At 44.0% G+C, this 23,455-nt stretch overlaps 1 protein-coding gene across 1 annotated transcript in view; it reads right to left on the minus strand.

Moving 5' to 3' along the window:
* ANKRD44 (ankyrin repeat domain 44) overlaps positions 1-23,455 on the minus strand; it is a 1,197,127-nt gene that overhangs the window by 838,880 nt on the left and 334,792 nt on the right. The window lies entirely within an intron of this gene.

The following is a 23,455-nucleotide window of genomic DNA, read 5'->3' on the forward strand; positions in this document are numbered from 1 at the left end:
TTCTACACATACTGAAGGGGCATAGCTGGGCAGTAACAAGTTGATCTCACATGTAGGTGAAGTACAGAGAGTGCATGTCAACACAACTGTGAGGGTTGGACATAAATGTAAATAACAATAGCCTGTTTGGATGCATATCTTTTACACCTAGTTTAAGGGAAGCAATCGGGAAGCCGACTGCCTAAATACCGGCAGCCGGCTTCCCGACTGTCTTATCCCGGCATGGGTGAAATGCCGGGCGTCTAGATGTAGACTCCCGCATTTCCCCGACACTGGGAGTCCGGCGCCGGCATCACAATCGTAGTGATGCCGGGCGCCGCGAGCGGACAGCCGCGGTGGGGGAGGGTTAGGTTTAGGGCTCCCGGGGGGACTTAGGGTTAGGCACCCCCCCGGGAGGGTTAGGCTAGGGGGAGGGAGGGTTAGGAACCCCGGGGGTGACTTAGGGTTAGCCACCCCCCCGGGGACTTAGGTTTAGGCAGCGGGGAAGGGGGGGTTAGGGTTAGGCACTTAGAGGGGGGATTATGGTTAGACACTTGGGGGGAAGTGAGGGTTAGGCACCCCTAAGGAGGGTTAGGGTTAAGGGGGTTAGGTTAGTGGATACTTACCTATCCACGATCGGGATTTCCAGCGCTGTCGGGCTTCCGCTGCTTCTAACTCTGCTCCTGTCGGGCTGCCGCTGACGGGAATCGAACCGCCGGCCATGCGGCCGGCGGTATATCATACCCATTCCCTAGTTTAACACTGTTGCAAGTGAATGCTAATTATAATGACAAGTACAAAACCAAGCGTGCGAATAGGCAGGGGTTCTGAGAGGGGTGTGGTTACTGATTACCGGGACTGGGTTTGTTGGAAGAGCCTCCTTTGCAGTGCCATACATAGTGGCCTGGGTCATTTGCTGATGGGGACAAATGTTCCCCCTTGCAGTGTGTGATTTGGCTATGCCTCACCCCTCATCCCCCTGTACTCAGGCTCTTTCCAGCTGTAGACGACCTTGCAGATAGGAGGTGTACAACGTTGCATATGGGTGAGTATACAGTAAGTAGTCTATTTGCCAGATTTTTGTCCAGCTCTGCAACATGTTCTTAGTAGTTGTGCCGACCCGTGTTTTGGTTTTGGATTTGGTTTGGCAAAACCGCCCTTGCGTGTTTTGGTTTTGGATCTGTATTTTAAAAAAAAATCATAAAAACAGCTAAAATCACATAATGTTGTCCTGTTTTTGTTCCTAAAGTATTATTAACTTCAACAACATTTATTTCCAGTCATTTCCAGTCAATTTTGACCACCTCACAATATTGATTTCATCCAGTTTAGGCCAAAATGTTGCATTGAGCTAGCTGGCTGACTAAGCTAAGTGACAGCAGTGGGTGGCACTAACATGTGGCAATTCAGCTTCCAACATGGCACAGAGTGGCACTGCAGTGGTAGACAGGATGGCAGTTTAATAAACTATACAACTCCAGAGATAGTTTAAAAACCAAGAATGTGTTCATTAATCAAAAACTAGGCCAGAGGCCCGAGGGAGTTGGAATATGTTTATGGACTGAAGACAGGGAAATGACGGAAGGATTGATTAGTTTTTAATTTATTTATTTTGATGTTTTGATTCTTAAGAAAATTTATGAGGGAAAATCAATGTCAAGTTCTTCAGTTCCTGAAAGACATCTTTGATCTGGAGGAGGTTTTTTATACTGTACATCTAATAGAAATGCGGTGACCTTGTTGTGGAGGTTGCTGCTACATTGTACACACTGTAATCAGACATTTACTTTGAGCTTAAGGAGGTTGCTAGGGACAATGGACCAAAACTTGCTGTTTACATCAGAGGAAAGCAGCCTGTAGCTCTCTGGCTGAACTACAACTCCCAGCATCTGTGCTGTTAGCCGGGCCTACTGTTTGTCAACAACAAGTGGCATGCCTCAGGTTATCAACCTGCTTTATGCACTGTATGTAACATGTAAATATGTATGTAATGTGACAAATATACATAACTAATTTTTGTATTAAACGTATTTGCCCTTTATTGCACACATCCTGACAGAAAAGATGCAGTGTGTTGATGCTCATACTGTATTTCTGCTATCTCTCATGACACCCACAATTTACATTATCCAGTTACTCTACTTAGAGTCACCTACATACAAAGTAGGTAGGTGTTTACTGAGCTGAACTGTTATTTATAACAGCCTATCAATTCACCAGGGTCCTGGAACAACTGGTTGGGGTTGGTAGCAATGAAATAAACTGGGTAAATTTGAAAATGTACCATGTTTTGCCACCGAATTAACTTGGTGGTTCAGAATAATTTTAAAAATTGAAAGGGGCTTACAGGGGATGTTGTCTGTGGCCATAAACATTTCTGGACATTTTTGGCATTCAGCAACCGCATGTAGAAGATTTCAGCTGCTGTGGCAGTTCAACTTTCAACATGGCACATCTAGGAAAGATAATGGCACTGCAGTGGCAGACAGGATGGCAGTTTAATAAACTATAACAATAATGTTTGTCATCTACACATAAAGACAGTCCGCAATGCCCCAAACAGCGCATAATGCAAAGAAAAGAGATGCAAGATGGAAATGTCCTTGGGCCCTTCCACCCACCATTATGTTGCGTATATTAAACAGGACATGCATAATTTAACAAACCAATCACTTCAGCAACAGGTACTGCAAAATGTGGCTGAAGCAATTGTTTTCTTTAGGTCCCCACAAAACAAGCTACAAATATGACAGCTAACATTGTTGACAATGATCTCTCCATGAATAAAACTGGCTTTACAGAGGCAAAATGTTGTTGCCATCATTATCCGATTCCTCACCCTCATCAGTTTGTACATCATCTTCACACAATATTAAATTGTCCCCACTGAAATCAACCATTACAGGTGCCTCTGTACTTTTTGGATGTAATTGGCGGTAAAGGTCTTCCTTGTGAAATTTGTAGTTCAATTTGATAAACATCATCTTTTCCACATTTTGAGGAAGTACGCTGATCGCTGACAAGGTTACTTGGTGTGCTGAAAACTCTTTCTGAGTATACACTGAAGGGTGGTCAGCTCAAGTAAAGCAAAGCCAGTTTGTGCAAGGGCCTCCAAATTGCTGTTTTTCCTGAAGGTAGTCAAACGGACTGTCTGGCATGCATATTTGGATGCTATAATTAAAATAGTCCTCAACCATTCTTTGAATGGTGACTGTATCAAATGGAGTCATGGTAGAGGTCTCATTAATTGTAGGCAATTCTTTTAGACCCGACCAAATGTCAAAACTTGGTTATGTTGACTCATGTGCATCATCAATGGGTCTTTTGGGAAAGTTTAGTTTTTTCCTGGCAGCTGCCCTTGCTGAAAAAACTGAATGAGGATATTGGGCCTGATTCAGACCCACTCGCGAGCGGCTGTCCGCTCGCAAGTGGGTCGATGGTGCGCATGCGCGAGACGCGACGAGCGAAGGACTTTCCTTCGCTCATTGTGTCTGATCAAAGGGGGCGTGCTGTCGATGTTGATTGACAGCATGCCCCCTTTGGTGGGCGTGCCAAGGGAATGCCTACCGTCAGAAGCCGGCCCCACTGACATCACTAGTGATGTCAGTGGGAGTGATTTTGGCTCTGATAGAGCCAAAATCACTCCTGGCCTTGCGGTTGAAAAACTCAACCGCAGGATTCTGCTCGCACTGGCGATGGTCGCGATGGTCAAGACCATCACGACCATCATCCTGCAAGCTCGTATAGGCTGTGGGTGGTGACCCACAGCTATACGAGCGTCCAGGAGGACGCTCCATATTTATGGAGGTGGGCCCTGATTCAGAGCGAGCGCTCTGGTCAGAGCGTCCGGCTCTGAATCAGGGCCATAATGTATAATGTTGCTGACAATTTGGTTACCAACAGATCTTTGCATCTCTTCACATCTGTGTCTGTTGGGAAGAAAGACACAATGTATGCCTTACACCTAGGCTCAAGCATGGTCGTCAAAATGTATTGATCCAATTGTAAGAGTCTGACAACCCTTGGATCCGGGCGAAGCAAATAAAGAACTTGATATACAAGTGAGACATACTTAGCGGCATTGCTTTGTTTCAGCTCCTCCTACCGTTTCTCAAGCTGCTTTTCCAACAGTCTAATTAGGGGAATTACATGAATCAAGCTGGCAGTGTCTGAACTCACGTCAAAGGTGACTACTTCAAAGGGTTTCAGCACTTTGCATAATCAACATAGAAAGTATTTTCCACTGAGCTTGAGTAAGGTACATTCTCCTTCCTCTTTCATGTCATACTTCGTTGTGTAGCTTTGAATGGCTTTTTGCTGTTGCTCCATCGGCTGAAGCATATAAAGGGTGACAGGGCAAATTCAACATTTCTTGCAGGTGCTGCAGTCTTCTACATGCACTTGGTGAATGGTGAAAATGCCTAGAAATTTTGCGGGCCACAGAGAGTATCTCCTGCATGCCCCTATCATTTTTTATAAAAATGTTGCACCACCAATTTGTAGTGTGAGCAAAACATTAGACGTGTTGCAATTCACCTATCTGTAATGCTCTAACAATATTGGTGGTTTTGTCAAAAATCACAAATCCAGAGGAGAGTCCAAGCAGGGTAAACCATTTTGCAATGACTTCCCTGAGTATTTCTAAGAGGTTGTCAGTGGTATGCATCTTAGTGAAACTGGTGCTACAGACACTGCCAGCCTGCCTCTGAATGAGCTGCTGTATCTTAGATGCTGCTGCTGATGCCACTGAAGGCAATACACCCACCCAGTGGGCTGTTACAGTCATGTAATCTTGCATTTACCCTGTTCCACTTGTCCACATATCTGTGGTTAAGTGGACAGTGGGTACAACAGCATTTTGGAGGACACTATGTTTTATTGATGTCCCTGTACAGGTTGGGAATCGCTTTTCTAGAGAAGTGGAATTTAGTAGTGGAGATACAGGACCTCAATTAACTGTCTAAAACCCACTGCACTAATGGCGGATATCAGATGCACATCTAATACCAGCATATATGTTTTGGCGCCAGTGATCCTCTGTACAACTAGTTGACTGCTCTCGTACTTGCTGCCCCTTGCAAAGGATTGTTTAACAGTAAATTGTTTTTTTGAACTACATTTAGTAGTCTTCCTGGTCCCCTTCTGAGATGAAGATCCACTTCCAGCAGCAGCAGGTGTAGCACTCAAGTATTCTTCTGAGGAATCCAGGATAGGGGAGGACTGAGTTAGCCTTATCAAACTGGATGCAGGACTGCTTCTGATCTTGATTGAGGATTATGTTGATGAAGGTGCTGTGGAGAAGATACCAGGTGCTTGGATCTAGCAGAGAAATGGGAGCTAGCTGATGCTGGACTGCTCGGTGTTACTTTTTTAGCCAAAGTTTCTGAATTTTGCAAACATTTTTGATGGATGCGCTGTACGTGACATAACAGGGAGAAGGTTCCTAGATGGTTAAGATCCCTACCTCTACTTTGGCTTTACAATATGTACAGATGGTTTGACAATTTTTGTCAATATTTGGGTAGAAATGATACCACGCATACAGTAAGTGGATTTTTTTGTCCTATGCCCAGGCATGACAATGGGTTTTTCCTTATTATGGACAACAACTGTTTCTACTGGTGCCTGTTTATACAAACAACATCCTCATCATCTTCATCATCAACATCCTAATTAGCATCAGTAGCACAAATATCCTCCCCATCCTGGTGCACTTCCACAGAAGCATACTTCATTTCTATGTCAGTATGTTGACTTGTGCTGCTCATCCTCACATTTGCAGAGGACGCACAAGTGGTGGAAGAATGTTCCTCTTTGAGTACAGTATTGTAAAGGTCAGGATCACACATGGCACCAACCAACACACTTAAACTCTCCTCAGGGATTTGTGACATTTCTGAGCATTCAGTTGGTTCCTATGCCTTAACGATTTTCATTTTTCTGAAACGTCTACAGGGAGAAGGGCTTAAATCATCATAAGAGGCAGAACCACCAGTCATAAATAAAGACCATGACCTTAACCTTTCCTTGCCACTTCGTGTGATAAAAGGCATATTGCCAATTTTATGTCTTTTTGTCACTAATTTTCCCTTTGATATTTTTTTCCTTACCAATGTAAAAGATTGGTTCTTTAGTAGATGATGTAGATGGACTAGTATCATCATGACTGGTGGCACTGGCAGCAGCTCCAGCACTAGTATGTGGTTCCTGCTCTCCTCTCAACTAGTCATTCTGCATAACAACAAATATAAACGAAGTGGGGTATAGCACACACATCAATTTGTACCAATGTTAAATATTACACTGCGGTATCAATGACCTACAGCGTAACAATATTTTTTATGATTACACTGCGGTTCCACTTACAGTGTCACAATATTTTTTATGAATTTTACACTGAGCTACCACTTAGTGTTACAATATGTGTATGAGTATTACACTGCTGTTCCACTTACAGTGTCATAACATTTTTTATGAATATTTCACTGCGGTTCCACTTACAGTGTCACAATATTTGTGTGAATATTACACTGCACTACCACTTACCGTGTCACAATATGTGTATGAATATTACACTGCGGTTCCATTTACAGTGTCAGAATAGGTGTATGAATAATACACAGCAGTTCTACTTACAGTGGGCCTGATTTAGCAAGCAATGCACAGGAGAGAACGCATGCACATGGCGATGGTTTTGTACTGCACATGCATCCCACTGTGCATGTGCAAACTTGCCAGTGAAATGGGGTAAACGTATGCAGACTACACGCAGCATGTACGCAGACCCCTTCATATAATGATTGACAGGAAGTGCCATTTGTGGGTGGTGATGGGGCGTGGAAGGGCGAACGCAGGCGTGCCTGTGCATTGGGACACCATGTTAGAGGCATCCATAATTAAGCCAGTGTGGCAATGGATGCAGTGATGAGACTCCGTGCACACAGGAATTTGCTAAGATCCTGCGCAAGGTCTGGTCAGCCACTATTATGCAAATGTGGTCGATGGTTCTCAATGTTACCGATGTTTATGCTATCTTGCATACTGATCATGCTTTGAGTATAGAGAGATGGGCAGCTTCATATAGGGCTGGGCATCTGCATGTTGTGCTGTGGTCTCCGTGTGTAAGCATTGATTAGCATATTCTCGCAGCGGCCGGGTGCGTGCATTCTCTCCTGTGCGTTCCTTGCTGAATCAGGCCCAGTGTCACAATACTTGTATGAATATATTACACTGCATTATTACTGACCAACAGTGTCACAATACTTGTATGAATATATTACACTGCGGTATTACTGACCAACAGTGTCACAATACTTGCAAGAATAATATTACACTGCAGTATGATGAACCTACAGTGTTACTCACAATATGTCCAGCAGTGTCACTGTGCTTTGGATACACTGGGAAGGGGGGACAACATACAGCGTGTGGGGCACAGCACAAAAAATATATACTGTGTTTAACTTTTTTTTAACTTATTATTTTTTAAAAAAACTTTTAGTTACTTTTTTTTTTACAGCCAATGGAATGACAGCACACTGGATGGACAGCGCAACCCTTGATGGACAGCACAGCACAGCCCTGGATGAGCAATGATAATAACACAGCACCCTGGACACAGCACAGCACACCCTGCCTGGATTGGACAACACAGCCCAGCACAGCAAACCCCTTGATGGGCAACACAGCACACCCCTGTACTGGGCAACACAGCCCTCCCTCAACAGGGCACAGCTCTGCACCACCGCACAGTCCAGGACTCAGCAAGTAAATGACAACAATCACTGCGGGGAGGGACTTATATACAATCCTAAACCTGCAAGAATCCAACAGTGGGAGGATGACGTTTTGCCTCATTTTGGATTCTGAGTCAGGCGGGAAAACCCAAGCCTAACTCGGATCCGGCTCAGAACAGCAATTATCAGGTGGGTCCGGTTCTCAGAGAACCGGACACGCTCATCTCTAGTTCTTAGGGCCCTATTTACTACAATCCGCATTTAAAATGCAGTTGTAGTGTGATATTTTCACCTAAATTCACATTGCGAATTTAGGAAATATTACAGGGATTTATCAAAAATCCCTTGCAGGGACAGAGCTTGAGTTACTGTAAATCTCTGTCCCTACAAATCCTGTCCGCAGTGTTCTCACTGTGGGCCTGATTCAGAGCCGCTCGTAAGCGGCCGCTCGTTCGTTCCGACCGATGTTTGCACAACTGCGCATGTGTACAGTTTTTAATATTTTAATACGCATGCGCGAACCAATCAGTACGGGCAAAAATAGTTTGTTCGCTAAATAGCGAATGCCTGCTATTTTGAGTGACAGGAGAAGGCGTATGTGGGTGGTAACAGGGGAAGGTGCTTGAAAACTGGGAGTGGAAATCAGAACGCAGGCGTGCTTAAAGGTCAAAACGGGCGTTTTATGGCTGTGCATAATTAATACAGGAGCATCATTAACCACGTCACTTGGTTGATTTATAGTCAGAACTGCTCGCAAGATTGTGGTAGGAAAAACCAACCACAAGAATAGCGAGCAGTTCATACGCTGTTCGATGTACTCGATTAATCTCTTAAATAGCGGACAAGACGTATGGTGCGAGCGGCCAGGGGGCGTCTTTTCCAAAATTACGACCGCAAGTTTTGTTCGCTCGTTCAGACATAGAGGTGTGAACAGACCGCAAAGTGTGAATGGATCATTTGAATAGCCACCCCTTTTTAATGAACGAGCGAGCGCAAATAGCGTCCGGCTCTGAAGGCCCTGTATCTTTCGCAAAAAATACAGTGAGAAGGTGCCCGCCCATGTGCTGACCGGCTCACCATATCTCCCCCTCACGACCTCCCACTCGCGATTGCCCTCATGATGACTCACCCTCCCGTGACACCCTTCCCTCCAGTGATCAGTGCTCTGGTGTTGTCCTCTGGGGCTCCAGTCAGCTGGTCTCCCGGCCTGCACTGTGACCCGGGTCAGCTGTTCTATGCAGCAGCAGAACAGCGTCACAGTGCAGGAGCTGGGAGACCAATTGACGGGAGCACCAGAGGACATCACCGGAGCACCAATCACCCTGGATGTAGGTACGTTTTTCTAGTGATCAGCTTTTGTTTAGACCACACAGCTGATCATTGGGGCCCGAGTCCTGTTGGAGCAGAGCAGGAGTCGGGGAACCAAGGGAAACAATGGATAACGCCATCTCCAGGTGGCATTATTATCACAGGGTTTCCCCCGGTACTTTTTCACATTTTATTTTTAGTAACTCTGGCCAGATCACAATTCCCATTACAATTATGGGAAATGCAATCTGCTTACTAAAAATATGTGGTAATTAGGGTTTGGAATTGAATTTTACAAATTCTACTCCAATTGCCCTTTAGTAAATTTATGTGAAACTAAAATAATGTGGCAAGGATGTGAAACACCCTTTTTCACTTTATTTTAGTAAAAATAATGTTAATAAATAGAGCTCTTAGTGTTTTATCAGTGCAAAATAGGATTTATGTAAGGGGTTGCCTTATTTTCCAGTGCCTCCTTCAACTGTTTTCAGCTATATCCATGATCCATATATCGATATATCCATAAATTAGAATTTTTATGAGAAACTAAATTTGATATCAGAGGTTTTTAGTTTGAAGTACAATTACAGTTATGAAATCATATTAGATGTATAGCTAAACCAGGCAAAATCCAGCAGCTAGTATTACAGTATACAGTAGATAAAAAGCTTAAAAGTAAATGCAAACAATGGCATTACAATTTAATGCATTTCACATTACTGCTATAGAGGACAATAAAATACCATTTTCTGTAAGATGCTATAACTGTGCACATTAAACTTTACTTTAGAAAATATATATACTGTAAATATGCGAGAAAGTGTGCCTGTCTGTCTGTCCATCTATTTGCCCTTTATGCACGGCCAGAGTTTTGGATCTATCTCCACCAAATTTGGCATGGTGGTGTAGTTTGACCAGGATTATGTTTTTGCCTAGGTTTGAACTTCGTCAGGGCCACACACTGTCGCACAATCCATAAAAACGGGAACACTCTTGCATTACACAGGTTTTCTGGGACTGGCTCCAGTGGAAATTGGCAGTCTGCCAAAAACCTGTGAGAAAGCTACAAAAGTGTTCTTTTAATGTCATTCTAAGCAAACTTGAGGACTCATGCAAGTTCATATTAAATCCAGAGCCTCCGTGTTTGCATGTAAGGGCTTAACTAGAACTTTGTGGGCCACAAAATCTTAAAAGCCCCCCCTCCCCCCAGAAGTTAAAAACACATACATTTGCCCCTACACAGAGCCCAATCATGTTATGCCACACATACCCCATTCAGCTTGTGCCACATTCAGGTATTGCCACACAGAGCCCATTCAGGTTATGCCACACAGTAGTTCCTGTTATACATTATACCACACAGTAATGCCCTTAACATATTATGCCACTTAGTAGCAGTGCCCCATACAACAAATTAATAGTAGTGCCCATTACACATAATGCCCCCCCATCAAGTTACCTCCCCATGTCCCTCCAATAGCCTCACGTCTCCCAATATGTGCCATCAGCACCCAGCAGGTCTGGTTTTGGGACTGGGCCACCAGCTAATTACAGCTGGCACACTGGCATGCAGTGGAGATTTGAATCTGTGCTGGTTGTGAGCCAATCAGAGCTTGTGGACCAGCAACCAATCAGGAGCCACCATTGCATATTGGCTGCCGGTCCTTGAGCTATGATAACCTGTAGCACTGTCTCTCTATGACTGCCTGACAGTGTGACAGCTGTAATCATCTGGTGGGCCAGGACCAAATCAACATCGCTGACACCCGGACCCCCTTCGATGGCCATGACTAGACTGGCAAACCTTGTGTGTGTGACTAGGTGCAGGGGGAGTGGCAGGCCACAGAGGCAGCTTTGGCACTATAGCAGCCACACCCCTTGCACTGGCGGTAGTTACACCACTGTTTGCATGCATGTTAGCAACCAGTGGGGTCCTTTTCAGGATCAATGGAATGGGGTTATATGCGAGGACAATGTAAACAAATAAAGGTTGCAGGTGTACTTCAGGGTCCAGTCTTCAACCCTGGCAATGCCGGCTATCCCAGCTAGTGTATAATAAACATGTAATGCTCACAAATTTGATTGCACATGCTGTCTTTAAAATAGTTTATACAGTAAATGTACTGTATGTTTTTATGTATAGTGATAAAAAATATTACAGATTTTAAAAGAATTTATATGGGCAGAGACATGGCATGAAAACGGCTGCAACACACCTGCGTTTGAGACATTACCTCCTTGTTGCCGTCCACAAACAATTGTTGTCTGTCAATCACTTTGTAAATAAAGCCTTACTACTAGCAACATTGGCAATGAAACTGTCCGCTTGCACAGTGAGACTCAAATGCACACGCAGACCACCAATAATTGCTCAACTGCGCAATTATAAGCATTGCATCCATCTTTGAATCATGCCCATAGAAAGAAGCACAATTTTGAAAACCAATGTATACAACAGATCTATAAAAGTTACAGACTTCCTGTAGAGTGTGGGCTTTCCGCTGGGGCTTTTAGAAAAAAGTAATGTAACTTGCCTGGCAAACCTTCAATGAGAGAGCTTTTCAGAATTACAGTAGGGAGCAGTAAGTGAGAAAGGCTCCAGATGGGAGAGATAACCTGCAAAGAGAAAGCAGGGTTGAGAGGATAAGAAGTTACAATGTTTAGATGTAGAAAATAGTGAAGAAATGATGAAAGAATTTGAAAGTTAGCAGAAAAATTTTGTATGTTAGACTAAAAGTAGTAGAGAGCCAAGTGAGTATTCGAGATGTTGAGTGACAAATAAAAGACAATGGAGCCCATTAATCAATGTATGTATATGGCTATATACGGGTGTTTTCGGGGATTAACCGCACATATTTAGTTTTCCCCAGATGTATGAAGGAGGGGCAGCAGTAGATATATCTGATACCTTCTGCAATCCCTCTATTCCCCCCTGCAGTTGCATCCCCCATAGGTTTCGATAGGGGCTGTGGTGCTGCCAAATTTACCAACATCCAGAATGCAATGCGTTCCGCATATTGGCCCCCGCAGCTAACACCATCTGAAGGCATTAGCTGGTGAAACCTATCGGCTACACTTCACATAATTAGCCAGGAACCCTCCCCTGCAATGGCAGGGACAGGCTCCTTTCAGAGCCCCTGTCCCTGTGGGTGGCAGATTATGCATTCCGGAGATAGGATCACATCTTGCAATGCGATCATGGGCGGTAATTTCATGCCCAGATTGCATTGCAATTGCTATCATTAATAAATGGGGTCCAATATATTTCTATGTTTCAGATAACAAGTTTGCAAGATTTAATGATTGTTTGAATGAGGAATGAATCAGGCATGACATCCAGTGAACAAAACTACAGTAGGATACATACTTAGAGGTGTTAAATGCAACTGTTTTTTTTATATTTTCTTTTAGTTTGCTTGTTTTTCAAATACTATATATTAAATGAGTCAAGAGCAATACAAATAAAGGTTACACTTATGGATTTAAAGTAACAAGTTATAGACCCAGCAATAAACTGTCCAATGTCAACGAATATCAACAAAGACTGGCAATGCAATTTTACCTATAATATTAGGGAAGGAACTGTAGAATGTTTGACATAGAAACAAAATGAGGAGAAGGGGTTGTACCACGTGGATGAATGTTAAAAGGAGTAACAATGGAATTACGGTTGGCGGGGCATCAAGCATGGCCACTTTTTAGTTCAGCTGCCGACTGAGACTGTTATCATCTGCATTAATCCTTACTACAGGTCTCCTCTATTACACCATCAAGCATCTTCCCTGCAAGCCCTGGGTGTGAGGAGTAGTCTAGTGTCACTATATTTTTGGGAAGCTATTTCCACATCGGAGCCTGGCTGTCTAATGTGGTGGCCTACATGATCAGCAAGCTTTTGGCGCAAATCTGTGTATGGGGATTGGCGTGTTTTAGCCTGCACCTTTCCCTGGTATAGGCCGCAAGTTTCTTTCCTCGGGTATGTGACTAAGCACCCGGTGGCTGGTTGACCTTGCAGCACGTTACCCCGGTGGGCACCTTGGTCGAGGCAGACCCCTGGCTTCCTGACCATCTGTCTTATTTCCCCTGTGCCTGTCTGACCTGCTCCAGTGTGGAGGAGATCCTGCTGGTGTGGCAATGATCAGGATCCTGCTTACCTGCTGAAGTGGCCAGTGTACTCCTGCTCCTGGACTAACATTGTGACATGAAGGCCCAACGTGTCTGCTGAGATGCCTTGGGCTGGCTACTCGCTTCTGTTGCCTGGCCGTCTGACTTGGTGTCTCTGAAGGTACTCCCTGTGTTCTGCCTTAGCTTCCCTTGCTTTGGAGGGTTTGCACCTGTGATTGGTGCCAGCTTCTGTCTCTTATCCAGTCTGCTGGACCTCAAGAAGTTGCTGAATCTGCACTGCAGTTGTCATTGAGTGAGATTTCTGCATATGTGTTTGGTCCCTGTCTCACCCCTGATCCAGATTGCTGATTCTTCCTCCTGCTAGACTTCCATATACCTGCTATTGTCTCCTCTGTCCTGTTAGTTTATTATCTCTACATCAGTGGCTTGGGACTGTTTACTGTCTATTTCCCAGCAGCTATGTGGATTCCTGACTAGTAACACCAGAGAAGTGCCTGCCACACCTCAGCATCTGTTTACTCCCTGCATGTAATATCTAGCAGTGTCTGCCGCTTCCCAGTATCTACGTGGATTCCTGACAAGTAACACCAGAGAAGTGCCTGCCACACCTCAGCATCTGTGTAACTCCCTGCAAGTACTTCTAGCAGTGGCTGCCATTTCCCTGTGTCTGTGTGGATTCCCCGCATGTACATCATAACTGTGTCTGCCGCACCTCAGTACTGTGTGAACATTTGGTTATTCATTTCAGCAGCCTCAGTCACTCCTCTATGCTGGTGTGGCAACTCAGCTAATTAACACTCAGCTGCCTTCACTACCATTCAATGTTTGTGTACACCATCTGCTATTTACAACTCATCACTCTCAGTAGGTAGCAATTCTACATCTGTGTGAACAAGCAGCAATAGACATTTACAGCAGTATCTGATACACCTCAGTGCATACCGGCCCTCAAGGCTGCAACCAGCCAAGTGCATACCAGCCCTCAAGGCTGCAACCAGCCAAGTGCATACCAACTATTAAGGCTGCAACTTGCCAAGTACATACTAGTCCTAAAGGCTGCAACCAGCCAAGTGCATACCAGCCCTCAAGGCAGCATTCCAGTCAAGAACCACCCAATCTGCATAACTCCTTATCAATTGACTCCTCAAAGAATCTTATTAATTGACTTCCTTATCAATTAACTCCTCAGAGATTCTTTATCAATCAACTCTTAATCAATTGTCTCTCAAACTCCATAATAAATCAATTCACTGTAATATTATGAGCTTCATTTTGCTGATAATGGTTCAACTGTGAATCTTCCATTCTTGTACACTCCTCATTTGCTACTCAGCTGTCAGAAGCCATTGTCCAGATTCTTCTAACCCAAATGGATAGATAAAATCATGCTGAAACTACATGCTACTCTTCCTAAAGAATAGTCACTGGTAATTGTGCAATTGTAGTTGCTGATGATGACCCCCATGGGCTGAGAGACCGGGTCGTTTCTCCTCAATACATTTCTACTCTGCAGGATAAGATAATTTTTCTCACAATTGGTGAGGTTGATAATCTCCATTATCAACACCAGAGCTTCTTTCACCCCCATAGAGACCCTAGGTTCTCTTGCAGAACCAGCATTGCCTCTGATGTTAGGAGTGGATTTAGCTAGTGCACTGGATGCAGTAGATTGTAGACAAGCTCCCCAATTTGGAAGTGTAACATGCATAAAAATCGCACGTGCGGGAGCCTCTAGATACTCTTTAGGCCACCTAATTTTTCAATCAATATTAGCTCGTTGACACTGGCCTCCTATACCAGTTTTATCTCTGATGATACCATCACTGTATATGCTCCATCTTTAAAACAGGAACCCTCAAATGCTATTACATGAATAAACTATTCTTTGCTTCTGCTCTGTTGTCTGGCTGGTATTAGACATAGGCTCACTATTTTGACTAATGAGATGCTGTTATTTGAATATTGAGACATTTCTTAGTATATATTCCACCTAGTTTAAAAAGCTTAATAAGTATTTTTCCCCAATTAATGTGTCATGTGCCTAAACTCTATGGTACATTTTTGATTAAAAGTTAATCCATTTCTATTGCTGATCATTATTATTCTCTGCAGGAGTATATTTCCTTTACTTTAAGATGTTTTATGATTTGTTGTTTAGATGAGCTAACATTAATGAGTAACTCATTGTTTTTTCTAACAATATTATTTCTCATAGTACAATTTTGTTTATTTGCAATCCTTCTCAGGTTTTTATTACCCTATATACTTTGTCCCTGTGCACTTATCTAGTTAGGTTACCCCTCTCCCCCAATAATCTGCTTATTCCACTTAGAGGACTTCTAAATGCTTAAGTCCTAACTGACACTTCCATATCTTCATTTTATGCACCGCAAATTCTGATCAAATTTTTCAGGGGCTCCTATGTCATCTATTATGTTAGATTATTTAAGTGGGTTTGCTGATAATTAAAAGTAGATTATCAGTTTACTTGTCCATCCCCATTCTTTTTTTTGTGCACTCTTACAACCTCCTGTTTTGGTCTATGAGACCATTATCTCTGAGTTGAGATAATGTAATACAGTTTTTAGTATACAATATAGAGAATTATATAATTTATTTTGGGAGTAGTCTGTGGCGAAAGCCGAGGCTTCCCCTTTTTTTTTCTTGGTTTGGAAAATTTAGAAATATTAGTGAAGATTAGCATCACATTACACATTATATTGCATGTGTGGCATACTGTTACAACTTTATTGTGGTCCATTATATGCAGTGGCAGATCCAGGGGGGGGGGGCAATAAGGGCGATCACCCCTGTAACATACAGCCCCAGCTCAGCCCACCTACTGATCCTGACCTGTATCAGCAGCACTGCAGCTCTGAGAGAGCAGATCCAGGCAGCAGTCGAGACCTGGCTGCGGCAGTCACAAGCACCCAGGCAGTCAGCTGTCAGCCCGAGGTACAGTGTCCAGACAGCCAGAGAAGGAGGAGTGATATGGGATTTGTAGTAAATCTTTTACTTTTCAGACTCTGAGCAGTAAAAGATAAACTACAAATCCCATGAGGCATTGCAAGCAGCATGAAAAAGTCAACGATCTTATGGCTGAGCACTGGGGGATGGTTGAGGAGACATGGATGGAGGGAAAGTTCCTGGTGAAGCCCCTGCAGCCTGGCACACTGGTCAGTAACCCAGATGATAGAGAAGATAATCTGGACAGCAGCCCTATCACACTCCTATGATGTGTAAGAGCAGCCCTGTTAGCCTGTCACACTGTATGCTGTACTGCTAATAGCTCCAGCATGGCTCTTGGTGTTGTGCTTGAGGGAGGAACAGCCTGTCACATTTGGAGACCTCTTTTATTGCTATTAACCCCCGGCTGGATAATTTCTGTGTGTACAGTACCTCTTGCCCTGTCAGTCATTCAGGGGGATGTATCCTACTCCATTCATAGGGGGCCCATTTATCATTCTATATTTGCTGCTATATCTCCGAAAACACTTGTGAGTTACCTGCAAATATGAAGTTACACCCAGATGCATGAAGAAGAGACCACAGCAGGCATCTCCGATACCTGCTGCGATCCCTCCATTTCCACAGGCAGCCGCTTCCCCCATAGGTTTCTATAGGGGATGCAATGCTGCCGGAATGCGATGAAGATGGCATTAGCCGCTGTAGCCTATGGGCTACACCGTGCATAATCAGCCGGCGGAGGGTTCCCCCGGAACCCTTCCCTGGCAATGGCGGCTGCATATGCACCGTCACTGCCTGAAAATGGGAGGAGCCAGGACTGGAAGTGGGAGGAGGAATAAGTAAAGATAAGAGGAGTCAGAATTAATTCTTAAACCGCCCCCCTAAAACAAAAGTCTAGATCCACCTCTAATTATATGTCATATGCAATGTCTCTTATTGCTTAAGCTTAGCATCACCTTACGCTTTATATTGTGTGCTTTGTATATTATTACAATTCATTTGCAGATTTTTATTATATGATTCTTGAATTGTTTCTGATATGACTGTTTCATTAAAACAATAATAACTGACTTACATCAGGTCCAAATGTCCAAAGTAAATAATGTCCAAATTGCTGACACTTCTATGTGAAGGCGAGTGGAACACAGACTAAAGTTTAAGGGGTATATTTACTAAAGTGTGGGTTTTTAGAAGTGGAGATGTTGCCCATAGCAACCAATCAGATTCTAGCTATTAGCTTCTAGAAGGTGGTAAATAAATGTTAGGTAGAATCTGATTGATAAATATACCTCCAAGAATCAAGCATCATCTATAAAGGGTACACATCATCTATAAGGGTACACAATGCAATATATATTTGTATCCCAACTCTGAACATTTGGAGTCCTGTAGCAGTCTATTCTCAAGATCAGTGGTTGATTTTACCCCCAGTAAAATCCACCACTTCAGTGAGCCAGTGCTGCTGCTGCTTCTCAAGATACATTTAGATTAGCATTTTACAGAGCAATCAGTGCTATTACAGTACATCATTAAAAGAGTATAAACTGACACACAAGTCAATTTCATACATAATTAATACACATAATTAATACACAATATACGCTATATATTTTTTTAAATTTACATATACAGAAAATTGATCTAGAGACACTTGTTGTTCTACATAACTTTAGAAGCACCAGAACAAACCCACAAAATGATTAGTTGTATTCTCTGTCCTAACTCCACCTACTGAATACTGCTTATGGTTAGCTTTGATTTACCCTGAGGACTTTTAGGGTTTGTTTTCGGATTCCTGTGTTATTTCTACAGAGGGTGATGTCCCCTTGGTTGTCTGTATGTCAACTACAATGCCTGTCTCGTTGAGTAATAATTGGCCCCTTGGAGGCCTTGTTGCTCTTTGCTTGCTCAGTGCCTCACATTACCCGTTTACTCTTCCTTTTCCCATTGTGTTGTACCTTCTAGCTCCTATACATATCATTGTAGATGGTCAGTTTTAGTTATGCCTGTATTTCATACATTATATATATTATTGTATAATGCAATTGTCAGTGGGGAGGTTAATACAACCATCACAGTTGTGGTGTACATTGAGGGGAAGTGGCCATGACAACCCAGAAGGTGTTGAGAGGCAAGCAGGAGGACTGTTGATCTGAGGTAACTGATTGGACAGGTAGATTTCTGCCAATGTGGGGACAGTACCTGTCTGAGTACAGTGTCAGCAGCAGAGTCAGAAACCAGTGTGGATTACCTCAGGGTAGGAGAAGGACAGGAGCCAGCAAGAGGGTTGTGGATGCTGATCAAGGAAAAAGCAGACCACTCTGTCAGAGATTACACAGAAGTGGCCCAGCCATGCAGAGCACAGCGAGCAGAAGTACCATCATATATAACCCAACAACCTAGCAGTGTAACTAGCCAAGGTCAAATTACAGAAATTGTGCTCCAATGTACTTCAGTGCCTGTCTTTCACCCTAATTCCAGTTTGTCTGCCATAATCCTGGTAAATCCAGCTCCTCAGTCTGCCTGCAATATTCAGTATCTGCTAATCAAGTATTACACACTCAGAAATATCTGCTTGTCAAGTGCTTATTTATATGTCTAGTGTTGCTGCATACCCAGCCACAGTTTGGGGTAAATTTACTAAGAATTGTGCGTGTACTGAGGGCCTGATTCAGAGCCGCTCGTAAGCGGCCGCTCGTTCGCTCCGAGCGATGTTCGCACATCTGCGCATGCGTATGGGTTGTAATGCGCATGCACGAACCAGTCAGTGCGGTCGGAAATTGCGTGCTCGCAAAATAGCGAATGCCTGCTAATTTGAGTGACAGGATGAGGCGTTTGTGGGTAGTAACAGGGGAAGGTGCTTGAAAACGGGGAGTGGAGATCCGAACGCAGGCGTGCCAAACGGTCAAAACAGGCGTTTAATGGGAGTGCATAATTAACAAAGCAGCGTCATCGACCATGTCACTTGGTTGTCTTTTAGTCTGAACTGCTCGCATGATTGCGGTAGGAAAATGCTACCACAAGAATAACGAGCAGTTCATATGCCTTTCGATGTACTTGATTAATCTAATAAATAGCGGAGATGACGTATGATGCGAGCGGCCAGGGGGCGTCTTTACAAAATAGCGAGCGCATGTTTCGTTCGCTTGTTCAGACATAGAGGCGTCAACAGACCGCAAAGAGTGAGCGCTCTATTTAAATATCCGGCCCCTTTTTCAGAACGAGCGTCCGCAAATAGCGTCCGGCTCTGAATCAGGCCCTGAGTTTTCTTGAGAACAAACACTCTGGGCCAAATGTAATAGGGTGAGAGTTTAGAAAAGTGAGAGTTTCTGACACTTTTTAAACTTTGCCAATGTAATAAAGTCCAAAAACAAAGTAACTGAGCGGACTTGCATGTTATTTTAGACTTAAAAAACTCTCACGATTTAAAATCTCATTCAGATGTTTTCCCATTTTGAAGATAAAACTCAACCAATGTGAGAGTTTACTGCTAAACTCTCACATTTTCTAAACTCTCACCCTATTACATTTGGCCCTCTGAGTTTCACCAGGACTCGGGAGAGATTTGAAAAAAAAAAACCCACATATTTACAAAGATTTGAGTTTTACCTGAAATGAGTTTCCCGATGGTGAATGAGATCGAGTTTCTCCCTGAGTTCCCTGTGGCAGAATGCAGCCAAACACACCCAAACATGAAGCCTGTATATATCAGTTAGATAGGTGCAGGCTGCATGTGTGTATTCCGTATTAAAAAAAAGAAAAAAAAAAGAAAAAAAAGTGTGGAGTTCCCCCCAAATGGCATAACAAGCTCCAGCTCCTTAGCCAGTCCTGGTTCTAAAAATACAGGGGACAAAATGAGTAGGGGTCCCCTGTATTTTATGAACCAGCACTGGGCTCTGTAGCATGGGGTTCCCCGTATTTTTTAAATCAGCACTGGGCTCAAACTAGCCAGAGTGTAATGTCATAGCCAGGGGACCCTTTCACTGGGTCACCTGGCCAAAGCATTAACACCCCAAACTAGTCAGCCCAGCCTGGGCATACCAGGGGAGTTGGGGACCCCCCCAATAAAGGGGTTCCCCTTTCCTGAGCACTACAGGCATAGACTGAAGCATCGGGGTCTTCCCCGCACCCCTGGCCAGTGGGTGCAGGGGTAATAGTGTTAATAATAGATGAGACTTTTGTTTTTTACAGTGGGACTACAGGTGCCAACTTGCCTGCCCTCTAGAGTTAGAGGCTACTGATTTGCTGTAAGCTGCATGGCTGTAAATCAACAGCCACGCGGGTCACAGCCAATCAGGGGCTGCTCTAGCATAAGCAGCCACTGATTGGCTGTGACCCCCTCTTACAGCCAATCAGCGGGCGTTTACTCTAGAGCAGCCTCTGAGCGGTTGGCGGGCCAGAAAATAACAGAAACCATGCTTTCTCCGTCATTTACCGTGTAAGAGATGTATGTGGAAACATACATCTCTTCAGTGTCCAAAGGATCTGCATTATTCAGTTTGTTTTTTTCTGCGCCAGGGAGTAGGTGAGTATTTCATTTTTTTTTTAGGGATAACCATGGATTTCTACTGGAGAAGGGGTCCAATCACCGGGGAGAAGGTGAGTATGTGCGAGTGTGTTTAGTGTGTAATAAAATTATACTTTCTACGGTGTGTGTGTACTGTGTTTTTTTTACTATTTTTTACATTGGTGGTACGGGTAGTTCTCCAAGTGCCACAGGGCAGGCATTCTGGCACCTGTAGTCCCACTGTAAAAAAACAATAGTACCCATCTATTATTAACATTATTACTCCTGCACCCACCGGCCAGGGGTGCAGGGAAGAGCCCCGAGCTTTAGCCTGGGAAGCTTATGAGAGAGGAACTCCCTTATAGGGGGGGTCCCCATCTCCCTCGAGATCCCCAGCCTTTGATCACTAGTTTGAGGTGTTAATGCTTTGGCCTGGATGACCCAGTGAAAGTGTCCCCTGGCTGCAGCATTATGCACAGGCTTTTTGGGGTCCAGCGCTGGTTTAAAAATATACAGGGACCCCACTCCATTTTTTCCCTATATTTTTAGAACCAGGACTTTCTCAGGAGCCCAAGGCTGGTTATACCTTTGGGAGGGAACCCCACATCATTTCTTTATTCAAGACTTGAAACCAAGCGTTTCTAAAAGAGTAAATAGAAAAGACAGACTTTAAAATTATCCAAATCTAAACTATTAATATAGCTGTTTCTATGGATATCAAAATTCTTATGCCTAGCATAACAGTAACTCTACCTTAATAATATTGATGGATCTGAGCCCTGTTAGCAATGTTATTATATTAGACAAAAACGTACATTTATTATGATTGTAATTAGGGGTGAGCGGGTTCGGATTTCTGAAATCCGAACCCCCCCGATCCGAGGCCGATCCGAGTCAGGCTCGACTTTTCCCGCCTGACTCGGATCTGAAATCGAGGCAAAACGTCATCATCCCGCCTTCCGGGTCTCGCGGGTTTTGGATCCTATATAAGGTACCCGCGTCGGCGCCATTTTCTCACTCGGCTGTGGACAGTGAAGAGGGAGGGTGGGAGTTAGGGCTGGCTGGGCTGTGTAGTGTAGTGTAGTGCAGAGTAGTGTTGTGCTGTGCTGCGCTGCGCTGTGCTGCTGTTGTCCATAGGGGCTGTGTCCACTACTTCAAAGTCCATAGGGGCTGGCTGTGTTGTGCTGTGCTACTGTTGTCCATAGGGGCTGTGTCCACTACTTCAAAGTCCATAGGGGCTGGCTGGACTGTGTTGTGCAGTCAGTTGTCCATGTCCTAAAGGGGTGATGTAGTGTTGTCCAGGGGGTGCTCTGTCCGTCAGGGGTGCTCCCCCCGAGTGCTAAAAAAATATATATTTTTTCTGTATTTGTGAATTGTGTGCGCAGTAGCCGCACGTGCATCAGCAAAGTAGTGCCAAGCGTGCGCCTGTGTCATAAGTAAAGGGCCGGCTGGCTTACCGTTAAAGGGTGCTGTAACCCCCAAAGTACACTCCAAACCAAATAAAAAAATATTTTCTGTGTTTGTGAATTGTGTGCGCAGTAGCCGCACGTGCATCAACAAAGTAGTGCCAAGCGTGCGCCTGTGTCATAAGTAAAAGGCCAGCTGGCTTGACCGTTAAAGGGTGCTGTAACCCCCAAAGTACACTCCAAACCAAATAAAAAAATATTTTCTGTGTTTGTGAATTGTGTGCGCAGTAGCCGCACGTGCATCAACAAAGTAGTGCCAGACGTGCGCCTGTGTCCCATAAGTAAAGAGCCGGCTGGCTCATTTCTTAAAGGGTGGTGTAACCCACAAAGTGCACTACTCTCCAGCAAAAATAAAAAAATATTTTCTGTGTTTGTGTGCGCCTTAGCCGCACGTATATATCAATATAACATAAATGGAGGACCAAAATTTCTCCGATAAAAATAAAATAGGGAAAGATCAAGAACCACTTCCTCCTAGTGCTGTTGCTGCTGCTGGGAGTTGTTCATCATCCCAGAGAGGAAGTAGGAACACCACTACTTTTACTAAACAATTGACCCTCCAACAGTCCCTAGCGATGAGGATGAAGTACGACAGCAGTCATCCTGAAGCAAAACGTATAACTGAGGCCTTGACTGCTATGTTGGTGTTAGACGTGCTTCCGGTATCCGCCATTAGTGCAGTGGGATTTAGACAATTGGTGGAGGTAGTGTGTCCCCGGTTCCAAATCCCGTCTAGATTCCACCTGCATCCTCAAAGCAGCAGCGACAAGCGTGCGTCTGTCTGTTAAAGGGTGGTGTAACCCTCAAAGTGCGCTCCACAAACAATAAAAATATTCTTTTTTTTTTCTGTCTTTGTGAAATGTGTGGGCTATAGCCGCACCTGCATCCTTAAAGCAGCAGCGACAAGCGTGCGTCTGTCTGTTAAAGGGTGGTGACACCCCCAAAGTGTGCTCCACAAACAATAAAAATATTCTTTTTTTTTCCTGTCTTTGTGAAATGTGTGGGCTATAGCCGCACCTGCATCCTTAAAGCAGCAGCGACAAGTGTGCGTCTGTCTGTTAAAGGGTGGTGTAACCCTCAAAGTGCGCTCCACAAACAATAAAAAAATTCTTCTTTATTTTCCTGTCTTTGTGAATTGTGTGGGCTGTAGCCGCACCTGCTTCCTCAAAGCAGCAGCGACAAGCGTCTGTCTGTCTGTTAAAGGGTGATGTAACCCTCAATGTGCGCTCCACAAACAATAAAAATAAATTTTTTTTCTCTCTTTGTGAATTGTGTGCACTGTAGCTGCACGTGCATCAACAAAGGAGCAGTGCCAAGCATGCGCCTGTGTCCCATAAGTCTGTTAAAGGGTGGTGTAACCCCCAAAGTGC

The sequence above is a fragment of the Taudactylus pleione genome, unplaced genomic scaffold, assembly GCF_031769625.1.
Source record: "Taudactylus pleione unplaced genomic scaffold, aTauple2 ptg000690l, whole genome shotgun sequence".
Classification (NCBI taxonomy): Eukaryota; Metazoa; Chordata; class Amphibia; order Anura; family Myobatrachidae; genus Taudactylus; species Taudactylus pleione.